At 41.8% G+C, this 19,439-nt stretch overlaps 1 protein-coding gene across 13 annotated transcripts in view; it reads right to left on the reverse strand.

Annotated features, from left to right (window-relative positions):
• The window catches only part of LOC110531730 (adhesion G protein-coupled receptor L3), a 341,603-nt gene that overhangs the window by 270,397 nt on the left and 51,767 nt on the right, over positions 1-19,439 (reverse strand). Inside the window, exon 1 of one of the 13 annotated variants that reach the window (XM_021615076.2) lies at positions 12,760-12,827. The exons of the other annotated variants lie outside the window; for them this stretch is intronic. The gene's annotated coding sequence lies outside the window, so the exon portion shown is untranslated. Of the gene's footprint in view, positions 1-12,759; positions 12,828-19,439 lie in introns of those variants that run through there. 13 annotated transcript variants of the gene reach the window in all.

A 19,439-nucleotide genomic window follows, 5' to 3' on the forward strand; every position in this document is an offset into this window, starting at 1 on the left:
CAGCACTCTTGCCCCCCCCCGCCCCCCCCCCCCCCCCCCCCCCCCCCCTTCGCCATTTTATCAAACCGGACTAAAGAGTCAATGATTGCTTTTGACTTCTAGACCACACCGGACTCGCACATGTGAGAAAGTTTTTCTTGGACGCTTAAAGAGGAGCCCTTTTTAAAGAGATTGCCTGCCACTTGATGCCGACAGGATCACAGAAGGCTCTCGGTTGATAGCATTGGCCACCCAGATCAATATTGTGCTAAGGCGCAGACCCATTGGCAGGGGTGGGGAGTTGCAGAGAGCAACCTGTATTTAATTTTGTCAAAGAGACCAGGGCCTGGAGTGTGTTAGAAGCCAGCTCCAAGGCTAGGCTACTTCCTTTCCCCTTCTAACGCAATATGATATCATTACCTCAAACAACTCTTGGTTCAAGAGAACTGCGATAGCTACAATGCTAACGCTAACACAGAAAGGATAGGAGTGTGGCAACTTTCTCACTTGCAATATACTGGGCTGTTCTATATACAGCGAAGGCTAGTGAAATCTCCCTGAATACAGTAGCAGCCAATTCAATGCCATAAGGCTCAGTCACCTTCCCCTACAGTGCCTTTTCAGTCCTGTCTTGGATAGAAACTCAGCCCTTCAGTGAAAAAGCGTTGGTGTCAAAATATCTTGCCACTAAACCCAGAGTGTAGCCCCCTCTTCGTCTTTGATCCCCCCAACCCACCCGGCACACCCCCATCCCCTCTGAGCACTCCCCCACCCCTGGAGCAACAATATGGTCCTCTTCCTTTGGAGTCCCATTGGCTTGCTGTGTTCCTGTCAATACCGGGGACCTCAAAGCTCAGATGAGGGGCGCTTTTCTTCTTACCTCCCTCCCCTCCTTTTCTCGTTTTCCTCTACTTCTCATTTCTTTTTGAGCTCAATCTGACAAACTATATTACTTCGCCTTCACGACGGGGGCCATCAGGAGTGGGATAATCTTTAAAGCAAACTCGGAAACTTTACCCCTCCCTCCCCCTCTTCAATCCTCCACCCCTCTCCTTCCACGTTGAAGAGGGGCCAAGAAGGAGAAATTCATTTGGGATGCAGGGTGTGGGTATGGTATGGTGAATTCCAGAGGGTAGTAGTCTATCGTGGTGCCAGAGTTCCTCTGTTGACTTCTTGGCAGCTGACTGTGGGACAACTCTGGAAGTCTGGCATGCCTTTTCCTGGACCAGTTGGTTTCGGCATAGGGGGAGTTGGGAGGGGAGGACGGGGGTAGGGAAGGGCTTTCTGACAGACGCCCAACACACACATACCTCTGGCTGGCAAGTCTAATAACATCATCTGTGCAAGACATTACTCGAGGATTTAACATTTATTGCCCAATATGTCTCGGTTATGAGAAAATATTACTGCATGCCCCCCAACCCCCAATAGTCATGTCAAGAATTCGGATAGAAGTCAGCATCCATTTTGGCAACACTGCAGCTATGGCCCAGTGGCAACCTCAGTAAGGATTTGACAGTATATTAAGACCATTTTATAAAATATTATTAGAGAAAGTTGATGAATGAGTACAAAACCATCTGTTCCGATTGATACCCAAGTAATCATTCACTTAGTGTTAACACATTTAACACTGCGTTAAATGTTAAATGCTGCACCATTTACTTTTATTCAGCTATGTTAAGCTAGAGGCTGCAACGAATTCCGTGCATACTTCCAAACATGAGCTGTGTCATTCTACAGATATAGGTTATCATATTACTCTGCACATCATTTCCTAAACAACATTGCCCAAGTGGCCTAAAAGCTGTCTAGGCACAGCTACATAGATTGAGTGCCTTTCGGTGATATGCCCGACTAAGTTTAATACTTCTGAATGTATGCAGCACATAGTCTGGAGAATCACACAGTGTGTCCCTGTTCCTCTGGGGCATTGTCATTAGTCCAAGGCAAATTTGTGTAATTCAGTGCAAACATTCAGACTCAGCATCATTAAAATAATAAATAGCAGCTGTGGAAAAATGGGCCTACAATGCTAAGCAAGACCGTGATCGGAATGAGACAATCAGGAAATTACCATTTCAGAATAAATATATTCGCCAGCACCGTGATGGGCCTAGGAGATTAGGATTTTTTTTCCCTTGTTGGATTCAGTTGGACGGTGAATTCCCCTTCCGAACGTTATCCGATGTTGCTTCTCGGAGAACTGAACCCATAATGGTGCCGTCATCTCATTGGGATTCGGGAATCAAAGATTTCATGCTTTGTCGCACAGAAGTTACTGTGTTGCCATGGGTGATTGATGATGGTAACATTCAGACTTTCTATTCACCTCCTCCATCTTTCACGGGGAGGTTTTAAATGGGGATATCAATTCTGAGAGAGGGGGCCCAAAAGCCAATGTTCGTCTTCTCCAGTTGTCAGTGTCAAAACTAACCTATCTAGCCTTTCCCCTCCCATATGGAGGATGGACCATTTGCTATAAACTCTTTTGTTGTACCAGGCAGCAGAGAAATTGCTAAGTAATCATTTTTCTTCATGCATTGCTCGCCATTGTCCATGATTGCCTTAGCGAGATGTCTCAAACAAATAAACATTTAAAATAAAAAAATTCAACAGCCTTCCTTATGCCAGTGTTTAATACAATTTGTGACATTGGGATGTTTGCTCAAGTTGGATATTTGGATGGAGGTGGGCTAGATAGAGGACTGTGGCTAAAACACTATTGTTTCCATGTCTTGTGGATTTAAGTGACTTGTCAATAACTTGCTATTATTGAAAGTAAATAATTACGGCAACAATTTCACTTTATCTTGAATTCAAATTCGACGAGGAAATATGGTTGAGCATTCACCATCTTCCATCACTGTCTTGGCATTTGCTCTATGGACTGTAACAAATACTTTAGCTCAAAGCTGACAACACAATGGATGGCATGGAGTTCACGGGATAACAAAAACACACACAAGACCAAACATTATTTTCCATGAATATCTAAGTGGGGAGAATTTTTTCGCTGAAATAGCATATACTTTTTTTTTTCGACCAAAAACTCCTGGCGACAGTGGTTGTCAAAGACAATCACAAGTAATACATCACATGGAACTAAGTCTATGATGTTGTTCTGAATCTGTGGCTATTCAGAAAACAGTAAAGAAGTGCATTGCCCTGTTTCTGCAGCGTTTCTACTACATTTCCTTCTCAAGGTTTGGTCTGCATAGCAAAAACAGCCATAGGGCCCCTACAATGCAACACCGTTCCTATCCAATCAGAGCTCGATACTCAAATGTATTTCAATCTCAAGTTAGGGTCAACAGAACAGTAGTCAAGCAATGTCCTAAACCCTCTTGGTAAAATGTCCCACTTTCTGATGCTCCATAGGCCTACATTTTCTTCCCAGACTGAGCAAAAGGTTACCATGCAAATAAGTCTCTCTGGGTAGTGTATTGATCTGTTTCACTGTGGTGAACAGCGGGGTCTAAATGGGAATGCTTGAGCTGCATGGAGCGAGAACAGATCTGATATGATGAGCTCCGTATGAATGGGAATGATTGCAGATGGGAACGCAAAGGGGAAACTACTTTGGAATTAGGACACGTGCATAAACAAATCAAGCAATCAATTATGAGTATGTTAGTGTTGCTAGTATCAGCTTTGTAATGCAACTAGGTACTACTTAGCTAGAAGTATTAACACTTTTAAAGTGTCATTTTTTTATTTTAAAGTGTAACACCAACACGATGTTACCGGGGAAAATGTAAAAAGCATGTTGATTGATGATATTTCATTGCAAATGGTTTATAATCAGGCCGATGAAGTCTGCTTACCAGACTTTTCTCACATTCTTCAACTCCGTATTTCATCACCGTGTTCCGTTAGATAAACCACGTAAGAGAGCAGCAGAAGGGTTCTGGAAACCTTGGTTTACAACCGGTCTCAAAAAATACTCTTGTTAAAAAAAAGTTGTAGAAAACATTTCTCAAATCCCTCTCCCCTGAATTCTGCGAATTACAAAAAGTATAAGAACAAATTAACTACTTCGGATCTCCCCCAAAAATATATTTTACTAACAAATTCCAAGAATCATTAAATAATATAAAGTCAACAGGGAATGTTTTATTTAATTGAAATGTTATTTCACCTTTATTTAACCAGGTAGGCCAGTTGAGAACAAGTTCTCATTTACAACTGCAACCTGGTCAAGATAAAGCAAAGCAGTGCGACAAAAACAACACAGAATTACACATGGAATAAACAAAAGTACAGTCAATACCGCAATAGAAAAATCTACATATAGTGTGTGCAAATGGAGGAGGTAAGGGAATAAATAGGCCATAGTAGCAAAGTAACTACAATTTAGCAAATTAACACGGATGTGATAGATGTGCAGATGATGATGTGCAAGTAGAAATACTGGTGTGCAAAAGAGCAAAACAGTAAAGACAATATGGGGATGAGGTAGGTAGTTGGGTGGGCTATTTACAGATGGGCTATGTACAGCTGCAGCGATCGGTAAGCAGCTCAGATAGCTGATGCTTAAAGTTAGTGAGAGATATGAGTCTCCAACTTCAGTGATTTTTGCAATTCGTTACAGTCATTGGCAGCAGAGAACTGGAAGGAAAGGCGGCCAAAGTGGGTGTTGGCTTCTTGGATGACCAGTGAGATATACCTGCTGGAGCGCGTGAGATGGGTGGGTGTTGTTATGCTGACCAGTGAGTTGAGATAAGGTGGAGCATTACCTAGCAAAAACGTATAGATTACCTGGAGCCAGTGGGGCTGACGATGAATATGTGGTGAGGGCCAGCCAACGAGAGCATACAGGTCACAGTGGTGGGTAGTATATGGGGCTTTGGTGACAAAACTGATGGCACTGTTATAGACTGCATCCAGTTTGCTCAGTAGAGTTTGAGGCTATTTTGTAAATGACATCGCCGAAGTCAAGGATCGGTAGGATTGTCAGTTTTACGAGGGTATGTTTGGCAGCATGAGTGAAGGATGCTTTGTTGCGAAATAGGAAGCCGATTCTAGATTACATTTTGGATTGGAGATGCTTAATGTGAGTCTGTAAGGAGAGTTTACAGCCTAACCAGACACCTAGGTATTTGTAGTTGTCCACATATTCTAAGTCAGAACCGTCCAGAGTAGTGATGCTAGCAGGACAGGAGGGTGCGGGCAGCAATTGGTTGGAGAGCATGCACTTAGTTTTACTAGCATTTAAAAGCAGTTGGAGGCCACGGAAGGAGTGTCCAAAGTAGGGCCAGAAGTATACAGAATGGTGTCGTCTGCGTTGAGGTGGATCAGAGAATCACCAGCAGCAAGAGCAAAATCATTGATATATACAGAGAAAATAGTCGGACCAGAGAATTGAACCCTGTGGTATCCCCATAGAGACTGCCAGAGGTCCGGACAACAGGCCCTCCGATTTGACACACTGAACTATATCAGAGAAGCAGTTGGTGAATCAGGCAAGGCAGTCATTTGAGAAGCCAAGGCTATTGAGTCTGCCGATAAGAATGTTGTGATTGACAGAGTCGAAAGCCTTGGCCAGGTCAATGAAGACTTCTGCACAGTACTGTCTTTTATTGATGGCGGTTATGATATCGTTTAGGACCTTGAGCGTGGCTGAGGTGCACCCATGACCAGCAGGGAAACCAGATTGCATAGTGGAGACGGTACAGTGGGATTCGAAATGGTCAGTGATCTGTTTGTTAACTTGGCATTTGAAGATTTTAGAAAGGCAGGGCCGGATAGATATAGGTCTACAACAGTTTGGGTCTAGAGAGTCTCCCCCTTTGAACAGGGGGATGACCGCAGCAGCTTTACAATCTTTGGGGATCTCAGATGATACGAAAGAGAGGTTGAACAAGCTAGTAATAGGGGTTGCAACAATTTTGGCGAATAATTTTAGAAAGACAGGGTCCAAATTGTCTGACGCAGCCGATGTATAGGGATCCAGATGTTGCAGCTCTTTCAGAACATCAGCTGTTTGGATTTGGGTGAAGGAGAAGTGGGGGGGCTTGGGCAAGTAGCTGCAGGGGGTGCTGAGATGTTGGCCGGGGTAGGGGTAGCCAGGTGGAAAGCATGGCCAGCCGTAGAAAAATGCTTATTGAAATTCTCGATTATCGTGGATTTATCGGTGGTGACAGTGTTTCCTAGCCTCAGTGCAGTTGGCAGCTGGGAGGAGGTGCTCTTATTCTCCATGGACTTTACAGTGTCCCAAAACTTTTGGGAGTTAGAGCTACAGGATGCAAATGGTGAGGAAAGCACTTTTAAAGAACAACCAGGCATCCTCAACTGAGGGGATGAGGTCAATATCCTTCCAGGATACCCAGACCAGGTCGATTAGAAAGGCCTGCTCGCAGAAGTGTTTTAGGGAGCGTTTGACAGTGATGAGGGGTGACCGTTTGACCGCGCACCCATAACGGATGCAGGCAATGAGGCAGTGATCGCTAAGATCCTGATTTGGAGGGCAAGTTGGTCAGGATAATATCTGAGGGTGCCGATGTTTACTGATTTAGGGTTGAACCTGGTGGGTTCCTTGAGGATTTCTGTGAGATTGAGGGCATCTAGCTTAGATTGTAGGAAGGCCGGGGTGTTAAGCATATCCCAGTTTAAATCACCTAACAGAACGAACTCTTAAGATAGATGGGGGGGGGCAATCAATTCACATATGGTGTCCAGGGCACAGCTGGGAGCTGAGGGGGGGGGGGGGGGGGGGGGGGTCTATAACAGGCGGCAACAGTGAGAGACTTATTTCTGGAGAGATTCATTTTTAAAATTAGAAGCTCGAACTGTTTGGGCATAGACTTGGAAAATATGAAAGAACTCTGCAGGCCATCGCTACAGTAGATTGCAACTCCTCCCCCTTTGGCAGTTCTATCATGTCGGAAAATCATCAATTGAATAAGAAAAAGGCATCTACAACGACCCACTCTTAAATGTATTGTTGGAAATAAGACTTATTGTGATCCTGATGTTATTTCATGCTAATTTAACCTTTTTGGGATAGGGGGCAGCATTTTCACTTTGGATGAATAGCGTGCCCAGACTGAACTGCCTCCTACTCTGTCCCAGTACATGCATATTATTATTAGTATTGGATAGAAAACACTCTGAAGTTTCTAAAACTGTTTGAATGAGTGGCAGGCAAAAACCTGAGAAGAAATCCAAACAGGAAGTGAGAAATCGATTTTCAAAACAGTGCCTATTGAAATCCCAGTGAGATATGAATGAGGATGCACTTCCTAGGGCTTCCACTAGATGTCTAGTCTATGTCTTTAGAAACTGGTTTGAGGATTCTACTATAAAGGAGGAGCTCATAATAGCTCTTTGAGTGAGTGGTCTGGCAGAGTGCTTCGGTCTCATGACGCGCGCTCCCGACAGAGTTTGCTCTCGTTCCAATGCTTTTCTTCAGACAATGAAATTCTCCGGTTGGAACCTTATTGAAGATTTATGTTAAAAACATCCTAAAGATTGATTGCATACATCATTTGACTTGTTTCTACGGACTGTAACGGAACTTTTCGAGTTTTTGTCTGGAGGAAGTGCTCGCGCCTCATGAAGAGGGATTACTGGCATGAACACGCTAACAACAAGTGGCTAAATGATGGGCTTTATGGAACAAATCAGTCATTTATTGTCGAACTGGGATTCCTGGGAGTGCCTTCAATGAAGATCATCAAAGGTAAGTGAACATTTAGTGTTTTTCTAGCTTCTGTTCATGCCAAAATGGCGGATATTCCTCTGGCTGTTTTGGGTTCTGGAGCCGTTCTCAGATTCTGCTTTTTCCGTAAAGTTTTTTTGAAATCTGACACAGCGGTTGAATATAGGATAAGTCAATCTTTAATTCTGTGAATAACACTTGCATCTTTTATCAATGTTTATTATGAGTATTTCTGCAAAATCACCAGATGTTTTGGAATCAAAACATTACTGCACGTAACGCGCCAATGTAAACTGAGATTTATGGATATAAATATGCACAGTATCGAACAAAACATACATGTATTGTGTAACATGATGTCCTATGAGTGTCATCTGATGAAGCTCAAAGGTTAGTGATTAATTTTATCTATATTTCTGCTTTTTGTGACTTCTATCTTTTTCTGGAAAATGGCTGTGTGTGTTTTTGTGACTTGACTCCAACCTATCATAATCATATGTTGTGCTTTAGCAGTAAAGCATTTTTGAAATCGGACACGATGGGTAGATTAACAAGATGTTTATCTTTCATTTGCTGTATTGGACTTGTTAATGTGTGAAAGTTACATATTTCTAAAAAATATTTTAGAATTTTACGCACTGCCTTTTCAGCAGAATGGTTGTCGAGGCCCTGTCCTAGAAAGGTTAATAACTTTTTTGTGAATGTGGATTCCTCTCTGTCAAAGAAAATGTAGATAACTTATGGATATCCCTTGCATTATACTAAGGGACATTTCCCTTCTCTGCTTCAGTTTGATCCTCCTGATGTACTGGAAGTGATGGAGGTAATGGGCAACATAAAGATATCAGCACCAGGTCATGATGAGATTGGTGCCTCTAGTGAAATCGATCACGGAGCCTCTAACATAGATCTTCACCATCTATGCAAATGGGTATTGTTCCCAAAGATTTGAAAATTGCCAAAGTTATCCCCATCTATAAAATCAGGGGATCCTAAAACTTTTACAAATTAAAAAAAAAAAAAATCGGCCAATATCTGTACTGCCATGTTTTTATAAAATCCTAGAACAATTGCAGTATAAGAGAACAAAAAATGTAAATCAACACTATTCTATATGAGCACCAATATGGGTTTCTTAAAAACTACTCCACAGATATGGCTCTTTTACAACCTGTGGATCAAATATTTACAGCCCTTACCAATAAATACCCTCTTGGCATCTTTTTAGATTTATCCAAAGCATTTGACACGGTTGATCATGAAATTCTACTTTCGATATTTCATTATTTCGGTTTTCATAATTACACAAAAAGTATAATTAGTTATACAGTTATGTTGATGATAGAAAACAATATGTTTATGCAAATGGCTGTGCATCTACCAGGGCCAAGATATCCTGTGGCGTCCCACAGGGTTGATAATTGGACCTTTGTTATTCCTAATCTAAATCAATGACCTTGCTGTTGTGTGTCTTCTACCGTACTTCCTATTCTCTTTGCTGGTGACACCAATTTGATCTCAAAATGAATTTTGATTCACTAATTCATGAAGCCAACTCAGGCATGGTCAAATTTTCTGAATGGTTCCAGATAAACAAATTATCTTTCAATGTAAAAGAAATCCAACTTTATTGTATTCACTAGTAAGAATAAGAAATAGTCACATAGAACTCTGAGGATTCTAGGCTAATGAATGAAAAGTTAACCTTGAAAGATCCTATTGAATGTCTGTTTGTATCATCAGAGAGATGAGTGGTTTGGTTCATCAGGCTTGCTTCGTAACTCTTTACTATAGCTTAATTTACCCATATCTTCTTTACTATAATATTGTCTGGGCCAGTACAAACATCTACCTACACAAATGACTCATTTACAAGACTAGCCACCTCAGCTATTTACCTGGCTCCATCTGCACCTTTAAGACACTAAATAGCTTATCCATTTACGACATCACTGTACACCAATTATGCATTATTATCTACAAATACTCATATCTCCCAGACAGTTTACCTAAACCCTTCAATGGATTCTTCCTGGTTAATTCTGAAATCCATCTATATAACACAAGACACTGCGATAACCTTCACCCCTCCCCACTGCCTCACCTCACATAGTCAATTCTATATCAGATAGAGATACCACCCTACTCTGGAATTCTTATCTTCACATAGCCAAGTGAAGACTGGGGGTCAGCCTGATGAACCAAACTACTCCTCCATATATCCCAACTCTCACATACTCACATTTAAACAAAACATACACTGTTCATTATTGTGTGATTGATCAGTTCATTTGTACATTTATGATTAGTGGAGTTTGCAATATGTTTTAACAAACCTTATTTATTTTTGTACATATATATTGTATATTGTGGTGTGGTTTTTATAATGAGCCCTTGGGCATCCAACCACACTTGCAAACCTTATTATTTTATTTGTATTATTGTTTATCACTTATTTTATTTGGTGCAAATAAATTAAAACTAAACAAAAGTAAAAAGGCATCTCCATTGGAGTAGTTTAACGTGGCTCAGCTCATAAATGGACTGGAAGACAAAATCAGGAAATTACATCCCCGAACTGAAATGTTGAGCAAACTGATTAAATAGCATCTCTTACACATTATTCTTTAAAAGAAAGTCCCATTTTCAGCTAATGTAACCAAATAAAACTTTTTTTTTAAAAGATAAAAACAAATGGGGGTTGGCAGCGGAATGTAATTCCACATCTGGTTTCATAATAGAAAAGTTCTCATTTGTTTTACGCTCCTCGCTAACAAACATAATACCGGAGACAGAGTGAGATAGAGAGGAGCCAAAAGTAAATTAGTGGGACTTGTCGTTTACCTCTGGAGTGGGAGTGTATTTGTGAAATGTTCCCCCTGTCCATTAAATCCACTCTGTTTAGAAATGGAAGAGAGCTGCCAATATTCATGGGTTTCAGTACACTCTGCAGTGTGGTCAGACAAAGTCAAACTGACTTGCCCTTTCCTGTTTCTGGCACCGAAAAGCACATTGCAATGGTCTGGCAGTCGCACACGGCTTGGTGTGTGATATCCACACTGATGGACAATGCAGTGGGGGAAAAAAACAGGTTTATTACTTGGAATATCACGGGAGTGGAATGCAAAGTGAAAAAGACCACACAGCTCTCGTTGGACGTGGTTAGCTAATAAAGAGAAGCTATTTACATCTCATTTTCTTCATTAAGGTTGGTATAAATAGCCCGGCAACATCCTGGGATACAGGACAATAAGAGCAGCCCCCTCCTTTTGTTCTCTGAGGACATTTTCCTTTGAGCACTGCACTGAAAATACCTTCCAAGTCCCAGAACAAAAGCCCTGAAGACTGCTGTACGGGAAGACTGCTGTACGGGAAGACTGCTGTACGGGAAGACTGCTGTACGGGAAGACTGCTGTACGGGAAGACTGCTGTACGGGAAGACTGCTGTACCTTAACACGCCTACCTCATCTTCAACAACAGCATACCTGGGAATGTATTTATCCCCTTCAAAATAAGCTTAATGCTTTAAAACCTTCATCCCTGTGTCTCTTTGTAGATTTGCAGTATCATACCAGGCTATGCAAATGTATGCACATAAATACAATTTATACGAGTTGGCCACTTATGGAACGTAATATATAAGCTGAACACTGGTTCAAAGTTTAGATAAAGATATAAATAAAGTTCTTTCTTTCCTCCGCCTGCGTTTTATGTCCGAACAGAGCTTGTCTATTTAGTTAAAAGCAAAAGAACGTGTCTGAGGCCGTTTAAAAAAATTATGACGGCCTTGCATAAATTATGCAAAGTTTTGTCCTTGTGCCAAGCAATGCATCCACTGAATAATAATTATGAGAGGGACTTAGGGATATGAGTATGCAGGATATGAGGAGAATGCCAACATCCCTTTCCTACTGTGACCAAACACGACCAAGTGAGAGAGGGGGAGGGGGCTGTCTTGTCATATCTGGTCATTATTTCTCTTGTGCAAATTGGACGGTTAAGAATTTATATCATAATGCATGAGTGTTAACCAGCTCATAGTCCAAGATTTACAGTATATTCTGAGAGTTGATATCAATATTTACTCAATGTTTGGAAAAAAAAGTTCATATTTCATATTCAAATGTACAGATGGGATTGGCATTACCCTATTGTCATATTTAGTGGCTTACACCTCCCCCCTCAAAAAAAAGTGCTTTATGAATAAATACATTCCTAATTCAATGAGCATTTACTAAATTAAAGCACATTCACATCATAACATCATTTTGGAAGTGGAGTAGAGTATTGGAAGCTATTTTGTAGATGACATCGCCGAAGTCGAGGATCGGTAGGATAGTCAGTTTTACTAGGGTAAGTTTTGCGGCGTGAGTGAAGGAGGCTTTGTTGCGAAATAGAAAGCCGACTCTAGATTTGATTTTGGATTGGAGATGTTTGATATGAGTCTGGAAGGAGAGTTTCCAGTCTAGCCAGACACCTAGGTACTTATAGATGTCCACATATTCTAGGTCGGAACCATCCAGGGTGGTGATGCTAGTCGGGCGCGGGCAGCGAACGGTTGAAAAGCATGCATTTGGTTTTACTAGCGTTTAAGAGCAGTTGGAGGCCACGGAAGGAGTGTTGTATGGCATTGAAGCTCGTTTGGAGGTTAGATAGCACAGTGTCCAAGGAAGGGCCAGAAGTATACAGAATGGTGTCGTCTGCGTAGAGATGGATCAGGGAATCGCCCGCAGCAAGAGCAACATCATTGATATATACAGAGAAAAGAGTCGGCCCGAGAATTGAACCCTGTGGTAGCCCCATAGAGACTGCCAGAGGCCCGGACAACATGCCCTCCGATTTGACACACTGAAATCTGTCTGCAAAGTAGTTGGTGAACCAGGCAAGGCAGTCATTAGAAAAATCTATAAGAATATGGTGATTGACAGAGTCGAAAGCCTTGGCCAGGTCGATGAAGACGGCTGCACAGTACTGTCTTTTATCGATGGAAATAATTAATACTCTTGTCAATAACAATTAAAACAGAAAGGGTGATGAAACTAAATGGAAAACCAGGCATAGCCACAGTCAGGTTAGTTGTTGGTCATTTGACATGCAAAAGAAATGTCCTTATTACCTAAATCTGGTGCCATCCCTCCAGTAAGACAATGGGGTAGGATTTCAGGTTGCTCCTATCACCTTTAGATCTGTGAGTAAAGAGATCCAGGTGTGAGTAAAGAGATCCAGGTGTGAGTAAAGAGATCCCGGTGTGAGTAAAGAGATCCCGGTGTGAGTAAAGAGATCCCGGTGTGAGTAAAGAGATCCCGGTGTGAGTAAAGAGATCCCGGTGTGAGTAAAGAGATCCCGGTGTGAGTAAAGAGATCCCGGTGTGAGTAAAGAGATCCCGGTGTGAGTAAAGAGATCCCGGTGTGAGTAAAGAGATCCCGGTGTGAGTAAAGAGATCCCGGTGTGAGTAAAGAGATCCAGGTGTAAGTAAAGAGATCCAGGTAATGTGATGAATGAGACCATTCATCACATTATCTCTTACACATAGCCCTTTCTGGTTCGGCGCAGTTCGGGCAAGGAGGGTGGAAGACAAGGGACGCTTGGTCCTCGTTGTTTTCCCTCAGAAATTCTACCTTTTCTTCAACCTACTTTTGTTTGGACATTTCCCGTAAAAAAAAAATAATAAAGTGTCAAACATAGCTAGATGGGGCTGGAAAACAGACTGATAATTTCAGAGTCCGTATGGAATGTCTGCTCACTGGTAATTTTCAAAGCATGTCCTCTAGTGTTACATTACTCATGCATGTACACAAACATACTTCAAATATAGAGACGTACATAATTATACAACCACACAGGACACACACACACACATCTGATCGTCACCGAGCCTGTTGGAAGGAGTCACATTCACTGGCCTGTTCCCTATAGTGGGCAGATGGTGTGGCACAATTAGGACCTCTGGTTCTCTCAATCCAACTCCTGTACATTGTATAAAGAGCTGAACACTCAATCGCACAGCTCTCTCGCTCTCTCAGTTGTTCTCTCTCAGAATCAAACTCTCTGCAACACCTGTACACTGTTGCTTTCTCTGGACCCCCCTTTTTTCTCTAAGACAACTTACTTCTGTCCATGTATAATTAGTCAATTTCCCTCCTCTGTCCACATGGTAGTCAGCCTTCTGATAATCACTATCTGCTATTTTCACCATCTCAACCCCGAATTCCCCTTTGTCACCACATACTCACTCATTTTCCTCCCTTCCCCTTCCTACTCTCTCTTTACTAGTGTGGCCCGGGTGTGGTCTGAACACATTTCAGAATCAGATACCGAGACAATAGGAAAGCGAGTGTTGCTTTCACACCCCAATTACCGTGGAAGGAATCGTGCCGAGCCACACAGCGAAGGGAACGTCACAGAGGAACACGACATCCCCTCGTATTCGCCTTCCATCCCACGTCCCGTAGCGAAAGGCGGAGGAAAACAATCCGCTGTATCCGACACTGGGCGAGGGCCATTCGTGGAGAATGGTTAAATAAGGATACCGTGAACCGGAGTGGCCAATGCCAATGCCTAGTCCAACGCTCTTACCACTAGGCTACCTTGCCGCTCCGCAAGCACACACAGACATTGGAAATAAAATGTACTTCCCGGTCTACTGTCTCATATGTCTTGACCATACATAGACAGCATTTGGTATTTCCACAGCTTCACCTACAAGTCAATGTTTTCCTCTTCTTTCTCCATCGATTGCTCCATGTCTTTATCCCCCCCGTCACATAAACACTGAATTTCCATCAGATCCAAACCCCTTGCTGAGCACTAGGCCATGAGCCGCCTTCAGACTGCCAGTAGCACAGTATTTCCCCCACCTGTGACGGCGGGGGGGGGGGGGTGATTCACCGGGGCCTGCCACACTGCATCGTCATACGAGGTCTGTGGACTAGAGCGTTCTCAACACGAAAGCAACCCAGAGAACTAACCTGACTGTCAGTTGCACTGTGACCTGCAAGAGTAGAGTACAAACTGTACAGTATGCTTATAAGCAGGTATCTCACATTACACCCAGAGGGAAAACTTCAATGAGCAAAATGCAATTCAAGTCAGTTATTGAATTAAGTAAACGCAATTAGGGCCTCACAATCCAAGTTAGCATACCGGTATAAAAATACAGCACAGAAATAGAGTTCCACAGAGTTGAAGGGTTGGCAACACAATGCATAAAATATGTCAAATGCATATTGTAGCTTTAATATGCACTACACTTCCGCTCTGTCTTTACCTCATCCTTCTTATTCTTTCCATTCTTTCCAGGTGTTCATTATTCCACCCATGGAGCACATCCTCAGGGTCGCATGGCGTTCTAATTTGTAATTAACTGTGGGGCACAAAGTTCATTGCCGGTTGTGACCCTATTCTTGTGAACAGGCCCAGTCATGGTCTCAGGGCGGTACTGGTAGCCTACTCTGGTATGCAACCGCTTCTACTCAATAAATCCCATCACAAAAAGACTGAAACTAGACCGCCGTTAGCGTCAGCACCACCGACACGAATACTGGAAGCTTTGCTTTTAGGCACAGTAGTGTGGTTTGCAAGACCTGTCCTGTCTGCTAAATTGGAGAATTTGTTTTGAGAATCTGGGGTATTTCCCATACACGCTAGCTACACATCTGTCTATCAGGAACGGTGAGTGGGAAAACAACATGTGAGTAATACCTGGACTTCACAGTTAACCTCATCCAAAGCTGCGTACCCGACAACTGTGCGTTTTACAACGGTTGAAGGATTAGCCGTGTGTACGCTAGCCGTATTGGGTATTACCACCATTCAGGTACACAAAAGCGAGGGCGGGTGAGTAAACGTCTGTGCTTGCTTAGTGGAGAGCTGCTGTGTGGCCGCAACATTGCAACACGAGTCCACCTGTGGCCTAGCAAATAGGATTCTGGGTATTTTGGGGAATTAGAGGATCATGATGAAAGGAAGAACAGACATGAGTAACCCCAGCCTCAATACTTCTCTATATGCTTGCGTTACACAAAGGACTCAGATAAGCGCGGACAAGTTCAGAGGGGAAGGAAAATGAGCCTAGGAAGCGGGTCAAGATGTAGGGGAGGGTAGTCAGTTGTGACAGATTCCGGATGCTTTGAATCGCCCGAGAACAGTTAACCATTGACTAGGGGCTGGCAGCGTAGCATTCTTGACCATCTAACTCACAAGTCTGTAAACACAAAGCATTAAGTCATTATTGGAGTCTCTACCTGCCCTGAGAAGTGAACGCAACACTAATGAATGAGAATAGAAGGTGTGTCAGAGAACAGAGGGGGGGGGGGGGGGCTGTGTGTGGGTTACGGCTGGGCAATGTATCAAATTAATTCAATTCATTTGAATGTATGTTTCAGCGCTAACAGAATGGTTCATATGGACGCTGAAAAACACAGACATTTTACAATGTAGAACACTGCAGACCCTACTAAAACGGGAGTATCAACAGACATGATTATAGAAAATGGATGCTGAGTTTGTCACATGCGGCATTGGGGTAACCAGTCGTGTAAAGTACTTAAGTAAAAAATGTTTCAAGTACTACTTAAGTCGTTTTTGGGAGTATTTGTAATTTATTACAATATATTTATATTGTTGACAACTTTTACGTTTACTTCACTACACTCCTAAAGAAAATGATGTACTTTTTACTCCATACATTTTCCCTGACACCCAAAAGTACTCATTACATTTTGAATGCTTAGCAGGACAGGAAAAATGGTCCAATTCACACACTTATCAAGAGAACATCCCTGGTCATCTCTACTGCCACTGATCTGGCGGACTCACTAAACACAAATTATGTAAATTGTGTAAATGATGAAAATTGTGCCGTATGTGTTGCTTATGTGTATATATTTTAAATATGTACGGACAGCCAAGGGGCACACCAACATTCAGACATCATTTACAAACTAATCATATGTTTATTTATTTCATACTTTTACTTTTGATACTTGTGTATATTTTAGCAATGACATTTACTTTTGGTACTTAAAGTATATTTAAAACCAAATACTTTTAGACATTTACTCAAGTAGTATTTTGCTGGGTGACCCAAAAAAAGGTATCTTTACTTTTACTCAAGTATGACAATTGGGTACTTTTTCCACCACTGGCAGTGCTACTTATCGCTAGCAGCATTTTAGCCATGGACTGTAATGTGCTAGCTGTTTTTATAAATGTGCAATGACCATAAAAAGATGCATTCACATAAGGAATTGGCAACTCATTCTGAGAACATGTTCTTACCCAGGTAGGCCACTTGATTTCAACATCTTAAAGGGAACAGGCTATGTTGTCCAAACTGTTGGGAGCCGGACAGGATGGTGTATTCATAACAGTACAATTGTTCATGTTAGCAACCTTGTTAGCAAGCGAATAGATCCAAGTTGGCTAGACTTGAAATATAAATATTAGCTGGCTACTCAATAGCACATGGGCTTATGCTGGAGAGATTGTTTATGAGACCTGTGTTAATTTTCTATAAAGCCTGCTACCAGAAGTTGGTCATTATTAGTGGATGTGCATGGTTCTGGCTAAATGTGCAATAAAAACAGGTTTTCCATAGATTTGAATGACATTTATTATTGCAAAAAAAAGCAGGTTAAACTATTTTGATAATGGGTTTTATGATTGTGGAAGATAGGGATTGTAAAATTATACCTAGGCTGAAATCATTAGATCAATTCCTGGCTGTTTGAAATGCAGTATTGACCATTAATTGTGCAACAAATTGAAACGTATATAATTTGTGTGTGTGTACCACATTTTCATATTCATTAGTGAGTCGTGTGAAAGGCAGTCTATATAACGTGCAACAATCTTGGGGACTTTGTACGCATACCTTCTGACATAGCCATAAATGTTCTGATAGAGCTTCTTTTGTTATTCCTTTGCTGATTAAATCTGCAAAGCAGAGACAATGGGAAGCTCAATGGCCTCTCAGGGCTTCTCTCAGACTCCCTCACCGCCTCACTCCATCTGATTGAGTCATGTTGTCATCGACTCGCCAGGTGTTGCACACATGGGATTTACTGTCACCTCTTATCTTACAACTTTCCCAAAGATATCATTCCTAGTTTTGCAGCACACACACCAAAAGGCGATATGACATTTCTTTGTGCTATTCTCAGAGTTCTCGATGCAAATATTTATAGAGAAAAGAGAAGTTGTATATTAAAAAGGGAAAATCATTCCGTAAATGGTAAATCCGCATGGCAACAGTACTTGCCTTTCCATAAACAAACACAACCTTCACACCTGAACTTGTAACCAGCACAGCACCACACACCTAAAGCGGGATTGAAAACCTTGCTATAGGTGTCATTGTCAACACTCCCAGACATCATTGTGCTTAGATTGCCCCCTAAAACAACATGGCAATATACTCTGGCATATATTTGATTGAGACTCCATGAGAATATGAATCCTGTAAATGTGGTTCCTGTATCCTGGATGTGACATGAATAAGTCAATGTTTCGAGAACTAAAAATAGTAAAGTAATAAACTATTTGGTAGACCTAGCAGTGAATTTGGACAAATATTGACTCTATCGTTGCCCTCGGGTCAAAATTACTCTGGGTTATCATTTGATATTCAACCTAAAGCTTTATAAAAGCAGCCATGTATTTTCTATATTCAATCCAACTATGTGTATTGTGTGAAACGAGAAGACAAAATTAACTCAAATGATATATAAACTTAATTAAACCATGCTTTCTCACAACAAATTAGAAATTGAATATAAATCGTCTAAGCGGTCTTAAGTGAACGCGCTTACAGTTTCCTAGTTTTCCTCTCTACCTTAGCTTACAGAGAGAGAGAGAGATTTATACAATACCCACTTGAGTTTCATTCCTCTCTCGATCTGTTAAGTTCATATTCATTAAAACCCACCTCCAGCTTTCCCGCTATTCAATCCTATACAACAGCAATAAACAGCACAGTGGGGCTCGCTCAGGTAAAATCATTATTTGGGTAAATACAGAGTGACGAGGGAGCCTGATTCAATCTGGAGAAAATACTATCTGTTCGAAGATGTTGGCAGATTGTCGAGAGAGACAGAGGGAGAGAGAGAGAAATACAGAAAAGGTGGAAAACAAAAAAGAGATTGAGAGCACAGTTTCCTTGCTCCGCAAACAACATATTTCTCTGAAAGACAGTGTTAAGTTAGGTTACTCTGTGAGCTGTCAATAGTGTTGTCTGTCATCCTGTCCGGACACAGTCTATATATTGATTAAGCTGTATATCACTTCAATTCTACAATACATTATTTCTAATTAAAAAGTATGACATAAATTCTGGATTTTATAGGGGCTGTGGCTGTAAATAAATCCCAGGAATGGCTGAAACTGATTGCGGCGGTGCTCTGTGTCCGTCTGCGGTTTAGAACCACCCATTCAAGGGTGGACTCGTACGATGGGCCCCCAAAGGGCCTCCTCCTGTATGCCAGGATCTTTCATTTGTCTCCAGAAAAGTAAGACACACATCCAGAATTTGTCAGCCCTAATCTGTTAAAGGTGGCACATTTTTCACTTTCCCTCGGAGTGAGACCGAGCATTATCATATAGCAGGAAAAAAATTGATGAATTAATCTTCACAAGTCGTCGTAGTCTTGGAAGCACAGAAAAGGGACATTATTTGTGTTACTCAAAGTCATCCGGAATCTTTCTGAGAGAAATTGGGTTAGTTTAGGCTGTGACTGACAAGATGGCGCCACTTTGCTTTCTTGTTGGGGTCCATTTTTCTTCACTTACATGTGTTTT

This window comes from Oncorhynchus mykiss, chromosome 9 (genome assembly GCF_013265735.2).
Source record: "Oncorhynchus mykiss isolate Arlee chromosome 9, USDA_OmykA_1.1, whole genome shotgun sequence".
Taxonomy (NCBI): domain Eukaryota; kingdom Metazoa; phylum Chordata; class Actinopteri; order Salmoniformes; family Salmonidae; genus Oncorhynchus; species Oncorhynchus mykiss.